We start from the raw sequence: 23,086 nt of genomic DNA on the forward strand, positions 1-23,086 counted from the left end.
GGCCTGTGTGCCCCAAAAGTCAAGGGCTTTCTTAGCTTCTTCTCACTCAGCACACTGACTACTCTGGGAATCTGGCCTGAGAAAACTGCACTTCTTTCAGTCTGTCACTCTGTACTGTGCCTCCAGGATCCACTGTCTTTCTTCTGCTTTTATGGCCTGCTGCTCTGGCATCTCAAACATGAGACAGCCTCACCTAAAACCATGAAACTTGGTCTAGAAGTACAGCACAGAACTGCAGCATCCACAGCTATTTAACCTAATATTCTCCATTAGTACTGACGGTTACTTTAAAATGGCCAAAATAATCAATTGAACTGAATACAAAACTAAGTTTATCCTGTGATATGCTGCAGTCCTTCACCTTGATGGTCTGGATGCAAACTTCACACATTCTCCAAGCAAATCTCAAGAGGTAAGGGAGTGTTACTGATAACAGAGGTACAGGCTGTATAAATCAAAAGTAAACCCTAAAGTAACCAATTTAAGAGGTCTGTTTTTCCAGAAGTGCTCAGCACTGTCTCCAATTTGCCTTATCTCAAGCTGGCAACCCAAAATCATTAGATACATTTGAATGCCTTGGCCAATGCAATTTGGATGTCAATGCCCATGGGAGCAGGGAAGAAGTCCTAGCCCTCCCAATACACTGTTACCTCCACATCTTCACCTTCAAAGCTGCACTAAACCTCAAGCCACAAGGCATGTTTGAGATGGCAGCACATCCACACCCTCTGCCTGTCCTCCAGCTAACTATGCCTCCCGCTGTGCTGGCCATTGCAACAGGGAGGAGGGCTGTGGCAGGAGTACCCTTGCTCCCACACGATGAAGCTGGCATGTCCCACAGGGGAGCAAGAGATGCCATCAAGAAAAGTGCTAATTGGAAATTATGACTAGGGTCAGGACGAACAAATCACATTTCTGCATCACTGTGTACTTGCCACTGCCCTTCAGCCAGAGAAAATTCATCTCTCCTCACATCCTCCCTCAAATTTCTGCTCCAACTCCAACAAGAAAAAGGAACTTTAACTCAGGAAGATTACAAAACCCTGAAGGTTTAAATAGAAATCCACCCTCATTGGACTGCAACCCCTGCCACTGAAAGTCACCCCAGGGTCAGATACCCATCTGTAGCTGTCATCTGCGAGCTCTGGGGAAGCCACCCAAAACACAATGGGTAGGGGGAAGACAAGCTCACAGTACCCGTGGCCGGTCACCATTTGATGCAGCCTGCAACACCATTGCATGGGGATTAGATCTCCCTGCACCCCAACACTTAAATCACTCCACCACCCTTCCCATGCTCACCAGCCCCTCTCCCAAAACTCTGGAAGCTGGTACCCAGTCTGCATCTGATACATTTGCTACTGCAGCAAAGATCTAATAGAAAGGAGATCAGAACTTTCTGCCTTCAATCCCCACCTGACAACAATCTTAAACCACTCAGCCAGTTTAATCACCCACTTGAGCTGGGAGCAGTCAGACACAACTGCCTCTTGCCAAAATCATTTTCTGAGCTGCTGTCTCAGTAGCAGGAAGGAAAACAAAACTCATGCCCTTCTCAGCATCCAGGATCTTGGAGAAGGGCAAGGGAGGGGGTACAAAAGAGCAACCAGAGCACAAACATGATGCTAAGCAGGACCTTTGGTTACTGTGCCATTCTTTACTGCTGGAACAGCTGAAGGTCATTAAATATGGTGGAAAAGCGGTGATGGTGCAAATACAAGGTGCAAATGATGCAATATGCTAGGTCCACCCCTGAAAGTGCCACTGTTTCCCAGAAAAGTCCAATGTGCCTCTGTTCTGGCAGCCAAGGAAGAGATGCAGATTGAAAACAATGCTACAGGAGACAATCTAAGTGATCACTCTAATTGACTGTGTGCACATTGCTCTGCTCCACTAATGCATGGCCCCACATATATGAGTTTCTCATGTACACTGCTTCTCAGGGACAACAGATCCCCACCCCAGGCTCCTTATATCTCTTGGATGGGAAAAGACAATTACTATGAGGCACAGTAACAGGCTGAAATGGGGACTGAGGAGCAAATGCTGACTAACCATTTCCATCAACACTGCTGGACAGGAGGGAATCACCCCTGCAGCAGAACAGCTTCATGGCTCAACACATAGGCATCTTGAGGGTCTAAAGAAACTCTGCAACTAGCTCCTCCTATCTTTCATACAGAGCAGGGAGATCAGCAGCCCCTAGCAAAACACACAGCAGCTGCAAATAAAGGCCTGCAGTGGCTGCAACAGACCTTGCTCTACATCTGGTGCTGATGATGGAACAGCTGCTGCAGTGATGCTCCAGGGGAACTGCACAACTGCTCAGGTCTATGAGACTTGCTAAGGCAGTGGAAAAAGCCTAGACTCAGTGTGGGGAGGAGAAGACATGAGTCCTCAAGAAGGGGGTCCTCCCTTGAGACCACCCCAGTGGAAGGCACTGCTTGGCCTGTCCCTTCAGAAGACACCCAGGCCACACAGTCACACCAGCCTCCCTGGTCCACAATGCAGCAGGAGCTGGAGGCCTATGCTGGTTTAACTGAAAATGAGTTAATTTTCTTCATGCAGTTAGAAACCTTTATTTTTCATAGCTAACCCGGTCATTATTTGAACTTAGTTTGAGAACAAGAGATAACACCCAGGGACAGAGTTAATGTTTTTAATTGCTCTGGTCTGAGAGCCAAGGATATTCTGAATGTTCTGCTCACAGGTGTGAGGCATCGAGGAAGGAGGGCAGGGATGGGGCAAAGCTTGACTGACATCCAAACTGATCAATAAGAGTATTCCATCCCATTAGCATCATGCTTCATATTTAAGGAGAGTTGGGATCTTCTGGTCTCTCTCTCTCTCTCACTTCTTGGCTTTCTTCGCTCCTTTTGTCGGAGCTGGGGGAGTTCTGTTTGGGATGTTTAGTTTGGCCTTTTCCCATTTTGCAGAGGCCTCTGGGCCTTTCTGCCTTTTTTCTCTCTTCAGGATCAGCTGCTCGGGACCGGGTGCTGTTTCCTGAGACTGGCTCCTCAGTGTGGACAGAGTTCGTGAGGAATTGCATTGACTATCCTTTATATTCAATTTCTGTTATATATATATGTATATATATATGTATATGTATTTACTAGCAGTGTATTAGTATTTTGTTATTTTATTTAACTGTATTCATCTCAATCCAAGTTTCTCCCTTCCCTTTTGATTCTCTCCCCTGTTTGGGGGTAGGGAGGGGGTGAGTGAATGGCTATCATGGTTGTATTGTTAGCTTGGCTAAACCACGACAAGGCCAAGGCAGTCACCCACAGCAGCTTAAGGGTCTTCCCCTTGCTCCTGACCCCAGCTAAGCAGGGTCAGCGGAGGGGCAACCATACACCAGCAAGCCCTGCACATCATCACCCCTGTCCAGAGCTTTGAGCTCTGGTTCCTCTAGAGAAACAGACCCACATCTCCCTGCTCCACACCCAACCAAGAGGAGGGGGGAGGTGAGGGGTGTGAAAAAGCTATTGCTCCCCACCACCCATGGCCAGCACATAGACAATTTGCATACAAGAACTCTGCAATGTTGGTGTTTGCTCACTCACACCATACCTAGAAGATGCTGGTGCCTCGGCTAATTCTTCACCACCCTGCACACCACCCACACCCCAGCAATGGCAGGAGAGATTCTGCAGCTTACAGAGGATGGTGAGTGCAGCACACCCAACTGCTTCATACCATTGCTGTAATATGTGTCCTTATGTAAATCAAGAGTGTGGGGTAGGATGGACAGCTCTAGTCATGAGAGCTGCCTGTGTGCTAAAATCAATGTACAGGTGAGATTGCTTCCTTTTCCATAGGATCCATTATGCAAGCTCTTCACAAGGAGCATGAAGACTCAACTGCTCATCAGAGCATATGCAAATGCCACAGCAGAGTGAGCTTGGCTGTGGAGAAAGCAGGGATTTCTATATGGGCAAGCTTTGTTACAGGGTTGAGAAGCTGGTCTTACCCCTAAGCTGATCTTACTAACAGCATCTCATAGCTCCCCATCAGGCTCTTTGCTCCTGAACATAGGAGGAGCAAGGCTGATCATCGATGCACACACAGGTTTCAACACAGGGGTGACTGTTCCTCAATGCCACATGAACATCATCACCATATGGGCTGGTTCTAGGAGCAGCCATCCCAAAGACAATGTTTCTGGCTCTCCTAAAAACTAGAGGCAGGGAAAAAAGTGACACAACTGCAGAAGAGATGGTAACAGATATCCCAATATTTCACGCTCAGTCTGGGGATATACCAGATGGAGGTTTTTGGCCTGTTGGTTGTTGTGAAAGCTTTTCCTGATGCGAGGATTTCCAGAGGAGGATAAACAAGAGTCTCTTTTTCTCAGCAGCTAACGCAGAGCCCAGACAGAGCTGATCACAAAATAACAGAGGGTAACACAAAAGCACAGCCTCCCAGTCCCATGCTGAGCAGGAACAGAATGGCTTCTTCCATCCTCTGCAAGCTCTTAAAGATCTGAGAGCCTGACCCAGGTCGCTGTCTGGTGTTTTCTCTGCCTATCCATAATTTTCAGTACTCAACTGTTTCATGCCCTAAAAGCTAGGCAGGGCTGTTGAACAAATAGCTAGGTGAGACAGCAAGGAAGAGAGATGTTCAGGAGCACCATTCAGGAAGAGGAGGGCTGGGATCTGCATGCCAAGCCACTGCTGTATTTCCTGATCTCGTGGATTTTCTCCTGTAGTGAGAGGGCTCCTGGCATCCGTTCAAAGCTGTCTAGGAAAGCTTCTGCATGGCAGCAGCAGCTGCTTCCAGGCCAGTGGCCAGAGCCACGCAGCTCCAGCAACGAGAAACATCTGCCAGCCTTGTGCAGGAAGCCAGAAGACCAAGTGTCCAGACCCAGTGGGCACCAGCGTCCTACCTTTGTCTTGCAGCGAGGGGATGAAGGTGCAGGTGAGGGCAGAAGGTACGTCTCCTTATCTTCTCCCCTGTTGGCACACACTGGGCAGCATGGAGGCATTGCCCACACAAGCAAGGACCGAGATGCTTGGTGCAAGCTTTCATGGGATGAAAACCTAAAGCAGGTGCAGGCATCAAAGTAGAGGTGCTACCCAGAGAACCAGCTGTGTCCTGCAAAGAACAACTTGGTGTTCTTCACAGTGTCTCTTCTCCAGTACAGAGTTTCATCTGCAGGGAGAGAGGTGGTTTTGGGAACCTGACTGTGAAACCTCTAGAAACTCACTCAGCAGAAGCAGAGGTGAGGAACTCAAGGGGCTTGGCCCCATCAGTACATCACATCACCACAGTTTCAAGAAAAGCTCAGGTGTCAAGCGAAAGAGATTTGCAGTGGGTTTCCAATGCATTCACCATGAGGGAGGTTCTGACACCCTTCCAACAGAATCACTGAAGGAGCTTTCTTTGTGTCTTCCCCTTCCTCAGGTCACCTTGTTTTTCCTTCAGGATGGACACCAAGTCAATTAAACAAGCCAACAGATGGATTTTTGTGCAGCACTGTCATACTGCTGCCAGTTACAACAGAAGTTTTACAGCTGTTCATTACAGAATGTTTACCCTCTACCTGTCCATTGAGAGTCTCTGCATTTAAAGACATCAGAAGGCAGTCTCACCTCTGCAAATCTCTTTGGACATGTCTCAGACTGGACACCCTTTCATCCACAGGAACCAAGCCCTGTCCACAGGAACCATGTAACCCTTAGACCACAAATGCCACAGTGTTTGATTTTATTTCCCTTTGGCAGAGAAGCCCTGCAGACAGAAGTGGTCTGCAGTCCCCTAGAACAACAGTCATCTCAGCCCTTACTGGCAGTACACCATACACGCAAGTCAGAAATCCTACTCGGTGTTTTTAGAACACTGACAATGCAAACCTTGCTGGCTCACCCCAGTGACTGTCCAGGCTCCTCCATCTGCCCACACACAAGACTGTCACTAACGTCACATAATACAGGCTCTGGCGGGACTGAAGGAACCTCTCCAGTGGCGTGAAATGCCACCTTTCCTTTTCACTCAAGGGTCAAAATTCTGATGGCCTGAAAGAGATTAGCAAAACAAGGCTGGCAAGCTGATGCTCTGTTACAAATCACAGCCTATCAAGTGCTTCATTGTAGTTTACTTGTTGCTATTTAAACTAACAAGGGGGCTGCAAATCTAACCCAACATGCTTGCTGCTGGCTTGCTTGCTGCATACTTGCAAACTCAGACAATGCAGCCCACAGATAAAAAAGAGAGAGGGATGCCAAAGGTGGAATAAAAGTTGCAAATGGTGACTCTGCTTTGGAGAAATGACTTGGAGATAATAAATGCCTTCAGCTGGGGAGAAAAAAAGAAAAAAGCCTAAGAGAAACAGAATGGCTTCTTCCAGCCTCTGCAAACTCTTCAAGATCTGAAGGAAAAGGCAGCCTGTCCCAAGAGACAGACTAAAAAATACTGTTCTAGATGAAAAAAAAAAAAATAAAAGGGGTAAGGAATAAAACCATGTGGGAGACTCAAAACACAGGAGAACACATTCAAGGAGAAACCTGGGAGGAAGAACAGCGGAAAGCTGCGGGTAGGTTCAAGGCACAGGCAAGTTTGGAAGGAGGGATTGCCTCTCCAAGCCAGCCATAAACAGGTCCCAGCAGCAAGGTACAAGCCATGGTTTTGCACAAGGTCTTGAACACGCATGGGTGGGTCCTTGCACCAGGCCCAGGCCTTAATACAGCTTCCAGCTAAAGCACCTCTGGCAACACAACCTCTCTGCCAGAGAGTATCCAATCACAAAGGGCTTGTGAAGCCCCTGCTTGTCTTCCCTCTCCAAAATCATCAAAGCATTCTGTTGGGAAAGACCTTTAAGATCATCAAATCCAGCCATAAACTTAACACTACCGAGTCCAACTCTAAACTACGTCCCTAAGAACCACATCTACGCATCTTGTAAATACCTTCAGGGATGGTGACTCCATCACTTCCCTGGGCAGCCTGTTCCAGTGCCTGACAACCCCTTCCATGAAGAAATGTTTCCTAATATCCAACCTAAACCTCCCCTGGGGCAACTTGAGGCCATTTCCTCTCATCCTATTGCTTGTTGCTTGTGAGAAGAGACCAACATCCTCCATGCTACAACCTCCTTTCAGGTAGTTGTAGACAGCAATAAGGTCTCCCCTCAGCCTCCTTTTCTCCAGGCTAAACACCCCCAGTTCCCTCATAAGACCACTGACCAGCTTCACTGCCCTCCTCTGCACTCTCTCCAGCACCTCAATGTCCTTCTTATGATGAGGGGCCCCAAATTGAACACAGGATTAGAGGTGGGACCTCACCAGCACCGAGTACAGGGGGATGATCACTTCCCTGATCCTGCTGGCCACACTATTCCTGATACAAGCCAGGATGTTGTTGGCCTTTTTGGCCACCTGGGCACACTGCTGGCCCATATTCAGCCACTGCCAACTATCACCCCCAGATCCTTTTCTGCCAGGCAGCCTTCCAGCCACGCTCCCATGAGGCTGTAGCACTGCATAGGGCTGTTGTGACCCAAATGCAGGACCTGGCACTTGGCATTGTTCAACCTCATGCAATCGGCCTCAGCACATCGATCCGGAAGGTCCAGATCCCTCTGGATGGCCTTCCTACCCTCCAGCAGATCAACACACCCACCCAATTTGATGCCATCTGCAGACTTTCTTAGGGTGCAGAAGAGACAGAAGGCCAAGAAAACAAGACAGTACCATCCTCACCAAAACTGTTGCCTGTTTTCTGTTCTCCGATTCCTGCTTCAGCTGTCTGACAGCTGAGTAAAAGGCAAAGTTGCACAATCATGAGCTGTTAGCAGTAAGTGGGTCTGGCTACTCTGTTCTTGCCTTCCCCCTCAACTAATAAATATTCTTAATAAAGTTATTTGTTCCCTGTTTAATCTAAGAAAAACAACTAGTAGGCAGCTATACCTAAACCACCTAAACCACACAAAACAGCAAACAAACTACACAGTTAGTAACACAATAAACCCAAAGAACAAACCAGCTACCCAAGAGCTTCCCCTCTGGATGAAGGAATTGTCCCCCTCAGCCAATACAAGCCACCGAAATTACTATACTCCAAAGAAAGATTAGGAGGCCCTTTATCTTAGGAGCTTATAAACTAAGACTGCTCATGCCTGTGTCTCCAGCATCATGAGCATGGCCTGGGGAGCAGCAGGCCACCAGGAAACTCCAGCAGGTGTTGGGACATGCTTGCAAATCATGGTGGAATCGTCACCTCCCACCATCACCACTCTACCTTTCTCCCTGTGAGAAAGGAGCCCATCCCACTGTAGTCTCTGCTGAAGAACAAATCTTCCAAGTTAACTTCCACAGAGAGAGAGAGCAGGCTGCTCTGCAGGTTACTTGCTGCCAGACCATGGCAAGTTCTGAAGGAAACAGGCAAGCAAATAATCCACTGCTGGACAAAGACCATTAAAAAATCACAAGCCAATGGGAGAGACCACCTGGGCTGGCACACAAGTCACTAGCTGAAAACACCATTTGTCTGCATCTGGCAGGGCCAGTAGTTTGAAGAAATCAAAGACAGCTTTTAAATAATGCCTGTGATGTATGATCTAACACTTAAGTGCTGTTTAAGACTCTAGCTGAACAAGAGTAGCCTACATAACGAGAAGACTGGAGTTTTGTCTGAAAGCCTGGTAAAGGTGGATGCATGAAGTCCTGCAGTCAGGACTCAGGACCTAGTGTTGACTCTGCCAGTGCATGTGGGAAAGCAGTGCGGGGGAGGAAAAGCTCTCACTGCCAAGATACAGAAGATTGCAAACTGCCAGCCTCTTCTGCTTTCATCTCCTCTCCAGCCTCCCACGGCCAAGCAGGTGGTTCAGAGGCAGACGCTTCCCCACCTGCACTGGCAGCTCTCCACCTCAACCTGGAAAAGAGACTTCTCCCAGGCCTCCTAGCCTTTTCCAGAAAATCAAATGAAGAACATACTCTGCGCAACAGAGAGGCCAAGATGGAGCTCAAGAGAAGACGCAGCTTTTAACCTTCCTTTGCATTAAAATTCCATATATAAACATAAATGTAATGGGTGAAATCCAGTGTGGTCCACCTTGAACATATGAAGAGATGGACAGGTACCCAGGAAAGTTTAAAACAAGACCCAAATTATAGACAATAATAACTATAACTGTTAAAATGTGTGGTAGGCCAACCACGAACCCAGGCTCTGAGCAATCTCTTGACTTGTTAGACTTGGTACCAAATTATATTGATTTTCCCACAAGATATAAGGCACAATAAAGTAGAAACTTGGACCAGACAAGCACATAGCACCATTGTAAGTGGATCTCTGTAATTACAGCTATTGACAGGGACAGAGAATATCAGGCTTTGGGGCAAATGCTGCCCAGTAATGGGGTGGGATTACAAGAGATGCTGTCTCCAGGCTGGATTCCAAAGGTAACTGATGTATTCAGCCTGGTCATCTTGGTGACAAAAGGAGCAGCTGCAAGTAAGCTCCCGGGCAGGTCACAGCTGCCTGGCTCTCTGCTGCAATGGCGTAAGAAGAGACAAATTCAGATCTCGTCACTAAGCTGCAAGAGATGGAGCACCCGCTGCTAGCACTGGAGGTGGTGGCCATGCATGAACAGAAACAACATCCTCCTCATACAGACAGGCAAGGGGATTCAAACAAGCAAAGGGACTGCCCAAAGTCATCAACGGGTGGTAAAGCTGGGAACTAAATTCAGGCAACGTGACTTCCCATCTGGGGTCTTCATATGAGAAAAAAAACTCGCAGTAGAGGTTTTGGATGGGAAAGCTGTTGGTCTCCTGCTGTGTCTTTGTGTTAGGCTGTCAGTGCTGGCAGCTCCCTCCCAGTCTAGCTTCCCTGGGCAGAGATGTCTGGGGAGGCAGGGTACATCAAGCAGGAAAGCCCAGAGTGCTGTAAGAGGTACCCTGCTCTCCAGTTATCCTAATGAAATCACAACTGTGTCACAGGCACAGGTGGCTGGTAGAGAGGTAGGTGCTCCAATGCACAGATAAGCAATGGGAGATGCAGGTAAGGCTGGGAGCAGAGGGGCCGGCTGAGCACCGCTGCCATTTTTCCCACTCAAAGTCCAGCTACAAGAAAGGGGGAAGCCACTCGTGCAAGGTGGCTTTGTGCATCCCTTAAGACAAGGGCCAGTCCTACCTAAACAGATGCTTATCAGGCCAAAAATGTACCCCATAGTCAAGAAATGCATTCCTCCCATGAGATTTCTGTTCTCTTCTCCCTCCTCATCCTTCTCTGTTCCTCCCAAACAACCGCTGACAGGGAAAAATTAGGAAATGGGTTTCAGGAAACACATCCGAGCCTTTTTCACTGAGAAGAATTTGCAATGGAAATAGGTCTGGCTGTTCAGTTTCCTGCTTGCTTTAAATCCTAACACATATGTATTTTTACAGCAAATAAATGCATAAGGACATGGGGTATTTGCAGCTAGGAAGTTTCAAAATTGTTTTGATAATGCTGTTAAGTTTGTTTTGGTTTGGTTTTCTTTTTTTTTTTTCATTTTTTCATTTCATTTTTTATTTTGTTTTTTGTTTTCTTTTAACATCTAATGGATAAGAGACTTTTTAAAAGGCCTGGTTTTGGAGCAAAATAATATTACAAGACCACTGGTGAGCTCCGGTCTCCAGGAATGAAATGGTGCACGCAGCACATGTCCTATCACACTACAGCTCCTGCAGCAGAAAGGTCTAGACAGCAATCAGGTGGCATTGGGATCAGGTGGAAGGAGGTGGAAGCTGCTGTCTAACAGCAGAAAAGCAGACAGATTAGTATCTTGGGAAAGCAGAAGCCCTGTCTGCTCCTGCCCATGCAGCACTCACCCTCTAAATGCCTAACTAGCCCTGCAGAGAAACAGAATCATCTCATCTGGGGATAGCTCAAGTGCCCCAGAAGCCCAAGAAACACAGAGAAGGAATGAGAGGGATACGCCTCTGCAGGGACAGCCAGCTCCAGCTGGATTGGACTCAGACAGACATCTTGGGGTACCCTTTGGTTAGTACCCAGCTTGGCTCCCCCAGTTTCCAGGCAGCACCTAAGGATCTTTTACTGGAAGGGGGAAAGCAGGTGTGAGATTTAAGTTTGGATCAGCAGACTTGGTTAAGTTTGGGTCCTGGATTACCCAAACCTCGCTTTGCTGCTCATGGTAAATCTCAGCCACAGCAGGTTTGTTAATGTGATGCCCATGTCGCCTTCATCTGCAACAGTCTGCATTTAAAAAAAAATCCAAGCAATGTTGCTGTGGGTGGGTTATTTAAATGCATCACTGTCACAGCACAGACCTGCTGCAAATAAGACTAATGATGTACAGATTACAGCTCTCCATACTGAAAAGGGTGCACTCTCCCTCTTGGCTCTGGAGCAACAAAGGGACACTGCACAGGGACTCATCCTGCCTGTCTTGTAAACATCACAGCATGCACGCAGAAGACATGCTCCTTCAACCCTGAGTAGCCTCCACACAGGTTCATGTATCCTATCACCTGGGAACACATGGCATAGCAGATCAAGGAAATGGGAACTCCACCCTGCAACAAGGAACCCACAGCAATTAAGTGAGTCGCTGATGGTCACAAATGAAATGCATGGTAAAGCTGGGGATTCTGGCTTCCCCTCATTCAAGCTTCTGACACAAGACTGCTTCTCCTCAATGGCTGTAAACCATTATACAGAGGACTCAAGTGCAACACCTACTCCATCACCTCCATCGCAGCCTCCAGCCTCTGCTGGCAGACCTGCATAATCAGCAGAAGCAGGGGGGTTTCCTTCCAGGACTTCCTTGGGAGCCAACAGCAACGACAACATGCAGTATTTTAATGGCTCGCAGCCAGCCTCCACAGGCACACCAGGGCTGAAAAGGAATCACAGAAAAGCAAGATGTCAAGCCTGTGTGAGATGTGGCTCCACCTCAACACTGAAGCCTGACAACCTAATTAACAAATAAGCAGAGCCTCTGAGAGTAGCCAGGCAGTTGAGGTCCTCCTGATAATGCCTAAAGGTTAGGTGTACCTACATTTTCTTGATATTCCTCAGCTGATCCCCAGTCCCTCAGCATGTCCCTGGTAGAGGCAATGAGTAGATACATATCTAGCCCTGGCACTACACTTGACATGACATCAAGCTCAAAATACCCTACCCTTCCTTACTTCTTTGGCTTAACTTATGCGTTCCTCTACACAGAGCAACAATTGATGGAGAAGAGGGCAGTGCAGGGGTCTTATCCTCACTTGGACCAGCATGACAGCACTGGCAAGTGCTCCCTCCAGTCACATTAACTAGATCTGCTTGTTTGAAAGAGGTACAGATAGGAAGCATGCCATGCCCTGAGCTTCAGGGATGACAAGTCATTGCGGAAATGAGCATCAGAGAGTTCATGAAGTGAATGGACAAAAAGATACAAGGGAGTGTGGACACAAGCTCCCAGGTGCAAACAGAATAAAGAAAACCTTCAAGTCTTTAGAGAGAATACCTTTAGTAGAAGTCAGGGTGGTAGTCAGCATGGGTTCACCAAAGGGAAACCATGTTTGACCAACGTGATAGCCTTCTATGATGGTATGCCTGGCTGGGTAGATGAGGGAAGAGCAGTGGATGTTGTCTACCTTGACTTCAGCAAGGCTTTTTGACATCATCTCCCAAAATATCCTCATGGGCAAGCTCAGGAAGTGCAGGCTGGATGAATGCACAATGAGATCACAATCACAAGCTGGCTGGATGGCAGAGGTCAGAGGGTTGTGATCAATGGTGTAAAGTCTGGTTGGAGGCCTGTAGTTAGTGGGGTTCCCCAGGCGTCAGTGTTAGGTCCAGTCCTGTGCAACCTGTTCATCAATGACCTGGATGAAGAGACTGAGTGCACCCTCAGCAAGTTTGCTGATGATACCAAACTGGGAGGAAGAGCTGACTCAGCAGAAGGCTGTGCGGCCATTCAGCAAGACCTGGACAGGCTGGAGGACTGGGCAGAGAAAAACCTGATGAAGTTTAACAAGGGCAAGTGTAGGGTCCCGCACCTGGGGAGGAATAACCCCAGGCATCAGTACAGGTTAGGGGCAGACCTGCTGAAAAGCAGCACTGCAGAGAAGGACTTGGGAGTTCTGATCAGGAACAGGTTGATCATGAGTCAAAAATGTGCCCTTGTGGCTAACCAAGAAGGCCAAAGGTATCCTGGGGTACATTAAGAAGAGTGTGACCAGCAGGTTGAGGGAGGTTATCCCCCCCTCTACTCTGCCCTGGAGAGGCCACATCTGGAGTACTGTGTCCAGTTCTGGGCTCCCCAGTTAAGGAAGGACAAGGAATTACTGGAGGGAGTCCAGCAGAGGGCTACAAAGATGATTAGGGGCCTAGAGCACCTTCCTTATGAGGAGAGACTGAGAGAGCTGGGTCTGTTCAGCTTGGAGAAGGCTGAGAGGGGATCTCATCAATGTTTATAAATATTTCAAGGGTGGATGTCAAGAGGATGGGAACAGACTGTTTTCAGTGGTGCCCAACAATAGGATGAGGGGCAATGGGCACAGACTCAAGCGTAAGAGGTTCCATCTAAATGTGAGGAGAAACCTCTTTCCTTTGAGGGTGACAAAGCACTGGAACAGGCTGCCCATAGAGGTTGTGGAGTCTCCTTCTCTGGAGACATTCAAAACCTGCCTGGACACACTGTATTACACTCTAATTACTGTAATGTAAGTTAATTAGGACAGTGTAAGCAATGGCTGGGCATGAAAGATGTGAGGGATTGTCATGTAGCCTGAAACCTTCTTTTACTCTTTCCAGCGGAAACCCAGAGCAGGGTCTCATCCTGCCTGATGATCTGCAAACAAAAAAAGGGGGCTCCTACACCAAAGTTCCCACTTTGGAGAATTTCTTTCTTTTTAATTCTGGTTGTCCCTGCTGTCCATACAACACTCAAATCTTTATCTTCTGAAGCCACTGCCCCAACACCTGGCAGCAATGATGATGCCAAGCTGTAAACATAACTTCTTTTTACCAGGTTTGTATATACAGCTTCCCTATTTCCTTCCTGGTGTCCAGACATCTCCCACTGGCCTCTCAGACTTCTTCATCCTGCTGCGCAAACACAACTCTGCAATGCTGGGAAGCACACATTGAGAAGACACTTAAAAAAGAAACACAGCAGCATTCATTGGATTTATTCCTGGACTTCATAGTGTTCATGCAAACAGTTCTGTATTTGGCCTGAAAAAAAGACATAACTACAAAAGGCAAACTTAGAACTTCAAAGCTGACTTCTCCTGAGAGCCCTAAGCCACTGTGCATGTGTAGTAAGGACAAGGTGTAAGATTTTTTTAGTTTCCCAAAGGATGGGAGAGGACAGCCCAGCCTGAGGAGTCAGAACCAAACACATGAGTCCCAAAACTGGGATGTGACCTCAAAGGATCACCTTAAGGAAAGGGTAAAAAGTAGTGTCCTTGCAGTAAAGCCACTCAAGTCAAGACAGTCAACACTGGCTGATGACCTCACTTGGTCTATTTTGATTTTCAGCTTTAGCTTACTTGGAACACTTATCCCTCTCAGCATCTTGAGACAGTACCAAGGTAGACTGGCATTTCCTGGGAAAGGAAGAGTTAAAAATACACCTTTATTCAGCCAGGAGGGCACAGTCTTCAGAGCAGCTACAAAAGTCAGCAATCATGAAGCAGAAGGAAAAAGGTGACTAAGTTGTTTACTCCTCCCTGGAGATCCGTCTGCCATGAGGAACTGCACATGGTGCTGGTGGGCACTGGCACAGAGAACTTGCTCCTGGGATCAATAGCCAAGTGTCTTCTCAGGACTCACTGCTAAGAGGCACAAAAGATTCCCTCCTTTCTCCTACCACTGGCTCCTAAGGACACACAGATCCTCCCTAAGGAGTTTCTGCAAGGGGGATTAAAAAAAAAAAAAAAAGCTTCCTCTGGGTTTATCCATCCTAGTGGAGGTACAGGCATCCATTAGACAATGCCTGGGGACCACAGCAGAGGAACTGCTGCAGCAAAGATCAAGTTGACTCATAGTTCTTTGGCTTTGGTTTTAAATAAACAAACAAACAAACCAACCAACCTGAAAGTCTCTTCAGCCCACTGGGAAAAATCCAAGCACCCATCTTCAATCTCCCAGTGCATAATAATATAACTTTATTATTGTAAGTAAAATTTATTACATTTTCTATATGCTATTAGATTGAGGCGGGGGGAAGATCTATTACACAATCACTCTGCAAATCACTAATTGCTGGGAGCATTTCACGCTATCAGTCTTTGCCATCAGCGAGGCAGTCCTGACCTTTTATTCTACTGGTTACCACTGTGTTCATCATCTGCCCTCACAAATACTAGCAAAGACATAAGAACTGAAGCTCTGATACTTCAGCCATGCTTTCTGGATAGGGTGTTCAAAATTGGACCTCAGGGCACAAAAAAAAACAATCTCATAAACTATCTCTCAGACTGTGGCAAATACCACTAAAGGGAGGACTGGTGGGACATTGAGATGGGATGCACACCAAAAGACCACAGACTACATGCTTGTTCAGACTAGTGGCTGCATCCCTTTTCACACCTTCAGGCTTTTTTTGGTCTGCTACTATAAACATGAGCTGTAACAACTATAAAGTCACTGTTTAAGTGGTAGGAGCCAGGTCCTATGCATGGTCTGGGCTTCCTCTCCAATTCTAATCACACACAGCCACAAAATTCATCCATAGTGCCTTTGGTGACCATTCAAGGCTGCAAGATTGTTTGAGTGATGCTAAATGTCACAAGGCTGTATGGGTTTTCTTCTTCCCTGCAGTGGTTAGGAAAAAACAAGCAAGAAAATGGACAGGTGACATGAACTGTCACTGTTAAAGATGATCCAATCTAATCAGATGATGCAAACTTCCTAGCTCTTGTCATGACATGATCTGTCTTCTGAGCTTCAAGTTGGATTCAAAAATTACTGCCTTGCCCATAGCAGCCACAACATCAGCAGACTAAAGCTCCCACAACCTTTCCAAAGCTGAATTTGCAGTGACACATTGCTTCTTAAGGAAAAAAAACACAATGTGATCCTTTCAAAGCAGCAAGCTGGTGAGGAACAACAGGGAGAGGGGAAAAAAAAAAAACAACACCTAGCACCACTTCCCCTTCTTTCTCTCACACGGACCTGAGAAGCTTATATTAATTACAAGTTTATATTAATTGCAAAGCATAAGAATCTGAACAAACACCCTCCTTGGGCAACCAGGGCCAAAGCCAAGAAAATATTTGCATCTATGGGATGTGCGAGTTATGCAACCAGCAAAATATCAAGCCAGATAAGGCACAGACCTTTCACTAGGCTCTACACAGACACACTCGCAACTCTGTAATGCTGACTCAGGCTAAGACAAGTTGCTTTAATTTTCTCTCCCTCACTCTGCTCTTCACAGGAGAAATAATACCAGCTGACTTCATATCCAGTTTGAAGTCACTAGACAATATTTGCAGAGCTGAATCAGAAACCAAAGAAGCTTTTGGTGGAGTACTGGAGGGAAACGGGGTTTCCTGCAATGGGAGTCATCTTCACATCCTAAAGTTAAAATCTTAAGGAAGCTCTCAGTGCAAGGTTAGCTCTGCATGAGTGTACTGTCAGCGGCAAAAATTAACAAGTAAAAAGCACTGTTTTGCCAGAGCACATCCAACCAGCAGCAGGTTGATTGCAGCAAAAAGCTGGTACTAGCATGATTATCACTCCTGCAGATGAGGCTCAGGGTTTTCCACAAGAATAACAGCACAGCAAGGTACTGCAGGTATCACCATGCAAACCAAAACCCTTAATTAATATCTCTCCTTTTCTGACTTGTTTTTGCCACATGGAAGGAGTAACAGGGCAGGCGCACGCTTGCTGTTCAGTGCTGCTGACAATGCACTTGTTGACCAGGTAAGAGGCTATGTGCAGCAGAAATGCTGAGAAGCTGCAAAGACCCAGTGCTGTGCCAGATGCCTCTCTGTTGGGACGCTCTTCAGACATGGACACTATTTATTAGACCAAAGTTCAGAGGGCAAGGACAACAAGGAAAGCATCAGAGCAAAACGTATTCTGTGGCTCTTAACTACAAGTCCATGATACATCTTTCTTCCAGAATTAAAAGCCTCCTGAAGGTTTTCATATGCTCTACTTTGCCCTATCTGTTTCTAGAAGCACCAGTTAGAAAGTAGAAAAGCTTGTGGTGGACACGTATAGCTGGGAAAGAGCAGGGAGAGATCAGACGTGTTGTGAAATGCAAAATATACACTATATGATGGAATATTAAGTATTTTTTTACCTATTTCTGTAGCATGGTATGTGTACTTCCCACCTAGGGTAAGCCAGATTTTTTTCCCCTAATAAATTCCCTGCTATTGAAAAGTTCCAAGTCACCGTATTGCACATAGCAGACTTCCAGAGACTCTCCAGAGCTAACCACCATTTAATAGGTGTCTGAACTCAGCATGAGTTTCAGTAACAAACAAAAAGTGGGGTACAAAACTGATGCTCTAGTTTTCTTCAGGGCCCTAGGATTTAATGCTGACTACACAGGCATGAGACAGGGTAATGTGCCTGGCACAGCACTCTGCCCTGCCAAGCAGGCTTGCAAACAGCTGCTAGCACAGGGACTTAACGGCTGCGTTCAAGCTCTGCAGACTCTTGCTGCGGACAGGCTTTTTGCTCCCGAACACCCAGTTCATTATTTTTCTGCCACCGGGCTAATTCTTCCCCAACAAAAGGCATGATGGAACAAGTGCTCCCAATCAAAGGGGAAACTCAGACAGTCAAGAAAATTCTCCCTGGGCTACCAGGCTTTATTCCTTCCAGTCAGCTCAGCTTTGTTTCCAGTTCTTTGAATAATAGGTCTGTGTCTCCTCCAACCTGCTCCCTGCAGACCACACCAGGGTCTTCAGAGCAACCATGAAGGTTCAGGTCAAGTGAGATACAAAACTACAGAAACTCCATCACCCTCAAAGCTCCATTACAACACTTAATAGCACTTCGGTGTTATAAAAAAGCTTTTTTATAACACTGAACAGAAAGAGTTTCACCCACGAAGCGTGGAACACCCAGATGTGAAGCTCCTGTAGAGGCACTGCAGGGCTGCTGCTGCCATCATCCGTTAATCCACAGTTGGAAGTCCCCATGTGCTTGTTTTAGCTCCAATTTCAGAGGTCTCCTTTTCCCACTACAATACAACAGGAAACAGTACTGCTGCTTGGGCACATGTATGTGGTCAGGAGCTCCTGAGAAGTACCAAAGTAAGCCTTGGCCTATGCTAGCAGCTGCTTGGCCTCAGTATGAAAGGATGAAACAGGGACTAAACTGCCCTGTTCCTACCTCCACTTTCTGTCTTCACTTGCTTAAAATGCCCCTTGGTTCAGAGCTGGGAGAGGCTTGTAGGTCTGTTCCAGCACCTTTGTTAAGAGCACCTCTGAGCGGTGTTTAACTCTGTCTTACCGTTGCTGTCTGGATGACATCCCCCTAGCTCTTGACCAGAAAGTAACCAAAATGAACGGTAGCTTCTTGAGCAAAGGAAGAGGCATAGGTTTACCAAATGAGACAGCACGCAGCTAAGACAAGAACAGATTATATTCAACAGTCTTGCTCTCGTTTTGTGCCACCCTAACCTGCTCAGTGTAGCTAGGTCAAGGTGGGATTCACCTCCCCTACAACACAGATGTCTCCATGAGAGCCCATTTTTCATCAGTGATAAGAGACAGGCACAATCTGTCTGACCTGTTTAAGGTGTCTGTCTGCATTAGGATGAGATGAAAGTGCTTACTTCCTCTGCTGCCTGTACAGGGGAGCTGAGGGTAAGCAGCTGGGTTGTTAGGTGTCAACATCTGGACAGGTGAATTGCACCCTGATGTTCCCCATCTTGCACATAGTCCCTTATGAGCTATATCACACTGCACTTAACATGAAACTACTTCCAGTCCCCAAGGCCTGAAGAGAACACTACAAGTGGTAAATGAGAAGCCCATGCCCTGAAACGTCTACCACCAAGAAAAAATCCATAATATTTCTCCTGTAACAATATTCCAAGTGGAGCCAAGTCATTTTAGGGGCTGGCTGAAGAGAAGGTAGTGCTGCAGGTCTCAACCTGCCTCTGTGCCAAGAGAAGAAGGGAAACATTCGAGGCATCAAATGCTTTGTGCTGTGAGAATGGCATTGCCCCAAGAGGCTGCAAGGCTCACTTCATGCCTGTCAAGAGATGCAACAGGGCAGGCAGGGAGGGAGGGATGCACGTACACACGCATGTAGCAGAGCTCTGGCAAGGACATGGAAGAGGAAAGGACAGAGCACCCAAACTGCACAGTTCTCCTAGCAGAGAGACATAGGATTTACAGACCAGCCTTGAGGATTCTTCTCTTTCTCATAACTTCTGATATACGACCCTTTGGGGCAGGCAAGACTGAAGCTTGATGAAGACAAATGCAAAATAATGAGTGTAGGGGCACGATGCCAAAGCAACCATGCACATTAAATGGAGCTGTTGTGCTGCCAGGCTGGCCAGGGGAGAGACTGAGGATTTATTCTCAGATTTGTGAAGCCATCAACCCTCATGCAATAAGAAAATTAAGCTCAGACAGGGATTGCAGGCAGAATAACTTCCCTGACAACAGTATGAATGAGGAATGAGTTGTTACAAAGGGCTCTCAAATCAAATAGGGGAAAAAAAACCAGCATGGAATAGACTGCACAACATGTACCCACAGTCAGACTGAACTGAAGGGTGTGGAAGAAAACAAAAAGTTCAAATTAGGTCCTTGAAAGGGTGACTTACTGGTGGCAGACATTTTTCTTCCATCCCAGCATACAACTGTCACTGAGTCTGTAGGCTCCTGCCTCAGATTTTAAACATTATCTCTTTGCATCCTGATTTCAACAGGCCCTTTCTCCCTCTGCCCCCACAGAGCAAGCCATGCTGAGAAAGTGTGACTGGTGGTTGTCCACCTCCACATATTATCTGCCAGTCACATCCCTGTTCCCTAGCATGAGCTGTTTGATTATTTTCACCTGCTTTGTTTGTGGTTTTTTGGTCGTTTTTTTACTCTGAAGTTGCTCTAAGCTGTGAAATTGAATAAGCTCATTTTAGATGCAGAATTTGAAATAAAGGAGATGAAAACCTGAACTGACCCAAGAGATGCTTGTACTGCCTGCCAGCCCATGGTCACTGCAGTCAACATCGTTCAAACTTTAGCCACATTCAAACAATATCTCGTAACCCTGTTGTAATGCAATTGCAGGGCTTGCTAAAAAAATCATGTACTTAGTAGCATGCTCTGAAAAAGCCCAGCTCTGTGCTACACACTCAGCTTCCCACATCTCCAGAAGGAATACACTTCAGACAATGTTCTTCTTGAAGACCCTAAACAGGGCTACAGAAGTAAGTTGATACCTCTTCCTTTTAAAGTTGCACATCTTCCTCTAAAACTCAGGCAGGCTTTCCTGAGCATCCTGCAACTGCATTGTTTTCTCTTTAAAATGGTAGAGATTACAGCCTAGCTACACACAGCTCAATTTGTGCCAATGGATTGGTGATTACAATATCCAGCCAGCTAGCTGCCATGGGCCTTTGGAAGTTCCCAGCCACAGACTAGAATGTCCAGGGACCTGTACCTTACATGCTATAACCCTCCACCTTTTCTTCTGCATCCATCTAATCTCTAAAATTGGCCAGTATCAGAAGCTCTTTGCTATCACCTGCCTGAAAGAATCACCACCAAAACCTCCCTTGCTGCCACAGCTAGGACACATGCAAGAACTCAGCAACAACTGCCCTGTTCAGAAGATGTGAACAGGCAACAGGTCCATTAGAGTCAAAAGAGGAAGAAGATGAACCTAAATTTCAGGATTTATACATCTCCATGGGCATCTTCCATCGATGGTTTCATCTGAGCAACCTCCCTTTACTCACCTCCAATCCTGAACAGGTTTATCATCGACTTCAAGGTTGCTCTGAATTACCCCAGAGGTGACCATATTTCAGCAACAAATTAAACTGTCACGATACATTCCCTTTTACACTGTTCTTTAAAATACGTGAACCCTGGCTGCCAGATCATTGTTTTGGAAAGATTAGAATAGGTGCCTCAGAAACTGCTTTGAGAAAAAGTAAAGGGTTTTTTCACTTCTTAGAGAAATCTACTTTCATGTATTTTTTGTTTGTTTATTTGTGGGTTTTTAGGTTTTTGGTGGTGGTGGTTTTGTTTGTTTTTTTGTTGCTGTTGTGTGTGTGTTGTGGGTTTTGCTGTTGTTTTTATATTGTGGTTTTTTTGGGTTTGGGGATTTTTTTTTTTTGTTGGTTGGTTTGTTCCTCTTTTGCCTTTATGCCTCTCCCCGCCCCCCATTCCAGGTAGGTTTTTTTTTTTTTTATCCTCAAAGATTTGGTCAATTAACTGCTTCTTGTTTTTCAGATCTTTCCATAAAAAGTGCCTCAGTGCAAGTGACCAAAAGGGAGATGGCTCATCTTGCAACCATCTGCCACCAACACAAATCAAGATCCTAAGGTCCTCTGCTTTTTAAATCAATCACCATGTAGATAGCTACAACATCTCTTTCCAGGTGCCCAAATTTTCTTCCTGCTTTTCCAACCCACTACAAGCCAAGACACTCAGTTTTACCATAGGATATCTATCAATTTCTGCAGACACAAGCCCCACTTAACAGCCTGGAAGACTTACATGGAAAGGACTGCTATTCTAGCCCTCCACTCACATCACTTTTAAGACTAGATACCGAAGATATTAAAACACCAGACAGGCCAACCTTGTGTGAAATGATAAAAGGAAACAAAATCCCATCTTCTCAGGGTTCATTGTGACAAGAAAGCATTTCACTCATCAAAAAATCATATTAGCAACATGTCGACAATTGAGTGCTGAATCTTTTTACACTCATTAATGACCAAAGGAAGGGGAAGCTGATCTTGCAGTCAAAGCACCAAACTGGAACAACAATTTCTGTTCTCTTCTCCAGGCTCCTCCTGTTAACATGGATTCCCATTCCTCAGTTCCTCAGCTGTAAACCAAGAGGTAGTAATAACACATCTCCTTTACCTGCCCAGTGTCTGCCCTGACTATAGGCACTGGTAGACACTTGGGGTAGGGACACATTACCCACAAGCAGTAAGTAATTATATCTACTAGCAAAATGATGGGAAGGAGCAAGAAAGCAAAGAGAAACTTATGGATTAACTCACTAACTCACTTTCCACAGCCAGAACTTGGTACGTGAAACACAGCAGTTTTTCACTTTCTAAAAGATATGAGAAGCAACCTGGCCTGGACACTTCATAAGTTGGAAGAGGTTAGCTACTTGGAATGTACCACACAGAAAAAGAGGGACAAGAAAGGTGTAACTGATGTGGAGTAAGTATTCTCTCTTACCCATACAGATTAATGCATTCATTGTGGAAGGAATGTGGAGCAGAAGAAATCTCATCTGGGCCCCTGATAATCAGGTGCAATAGTTGTGGGGATCAGATGACAAATTATTAAATAAGTGTTATTCAGGGTCTGAAAGTCCTAGCTTTCCTCCTTGCATGACTCAAATTCTTGCCTGGGATGGCTGATAAGAAAGGATACAAAAAGAAAACCATGACAACAATTGCTGCAATCAGACAAGAAAGGCCATTTTCCTCCTATTTGTATCTTCCTATATGACTGCTACAAAATAGGGAGAGAACTGCTCTCACCCCATGGAGGCATTGCCGTGTTAGACCCACACTGAAGGGCTGCTGACATGGTCTAGAGCCCTATGGCAAGAAGACTGAGGTGGGCTTGCAACAACAGTCCACCTAGGATCAACTCTAAGATCCTGAGGTTTGTGGTGGGCATGGTATCAAACCAACCTCTTGGAGGCCAAATTTAAGCTGCAGTGCTATGCCCACAAAAAGCACTTTGCTGCAGCTCTGAGTGACTGTCAGTGCTAATGCTCCAAAGCACCCTCCATCTTCAGCCACCTATCAACAGTCAGCATGGTCAGCAGGGAAACAGCAACACTTACAAGGCAGCCAGCTGGTGGGCCTCCCAGTCTGATGTCAACTGATGGTCTCTATCACTGCATCTGCTCAACAGCCTTGTGCAAATCCTCATCTGCACACCAAATCCAGGCT

The 23,086-nt window shown here is 46.3% G+C and overlaps 1 protein-coding gene across 3 annotated transcripts in view; it reads right to left on the bottom strand.

Annotated features, from left to right (window-relative positions):
- HRAS (HRas proto-oncogene, GTPase) overlaps positions 1 to 23,086 on the bottom strand; it is a 42,483-nt gene that overhangs the window by 11,216 nt on the left and 8,181 nt on the right. The window lies entirely within an intron of this gene.

This window comes from Streptopelia decaocto (genome assembly GCF_964273445.1).
Source record: "Streptopelia decaocto genome assembly, chromosome: 7".
Classification (NCBI taxonomy): domain Eukaryota; kingdom Metazoa; phylum Chordata; class Aves; order Columbiformes; family Columbidae; genus Streptopelia; species Streptopelia decaocto.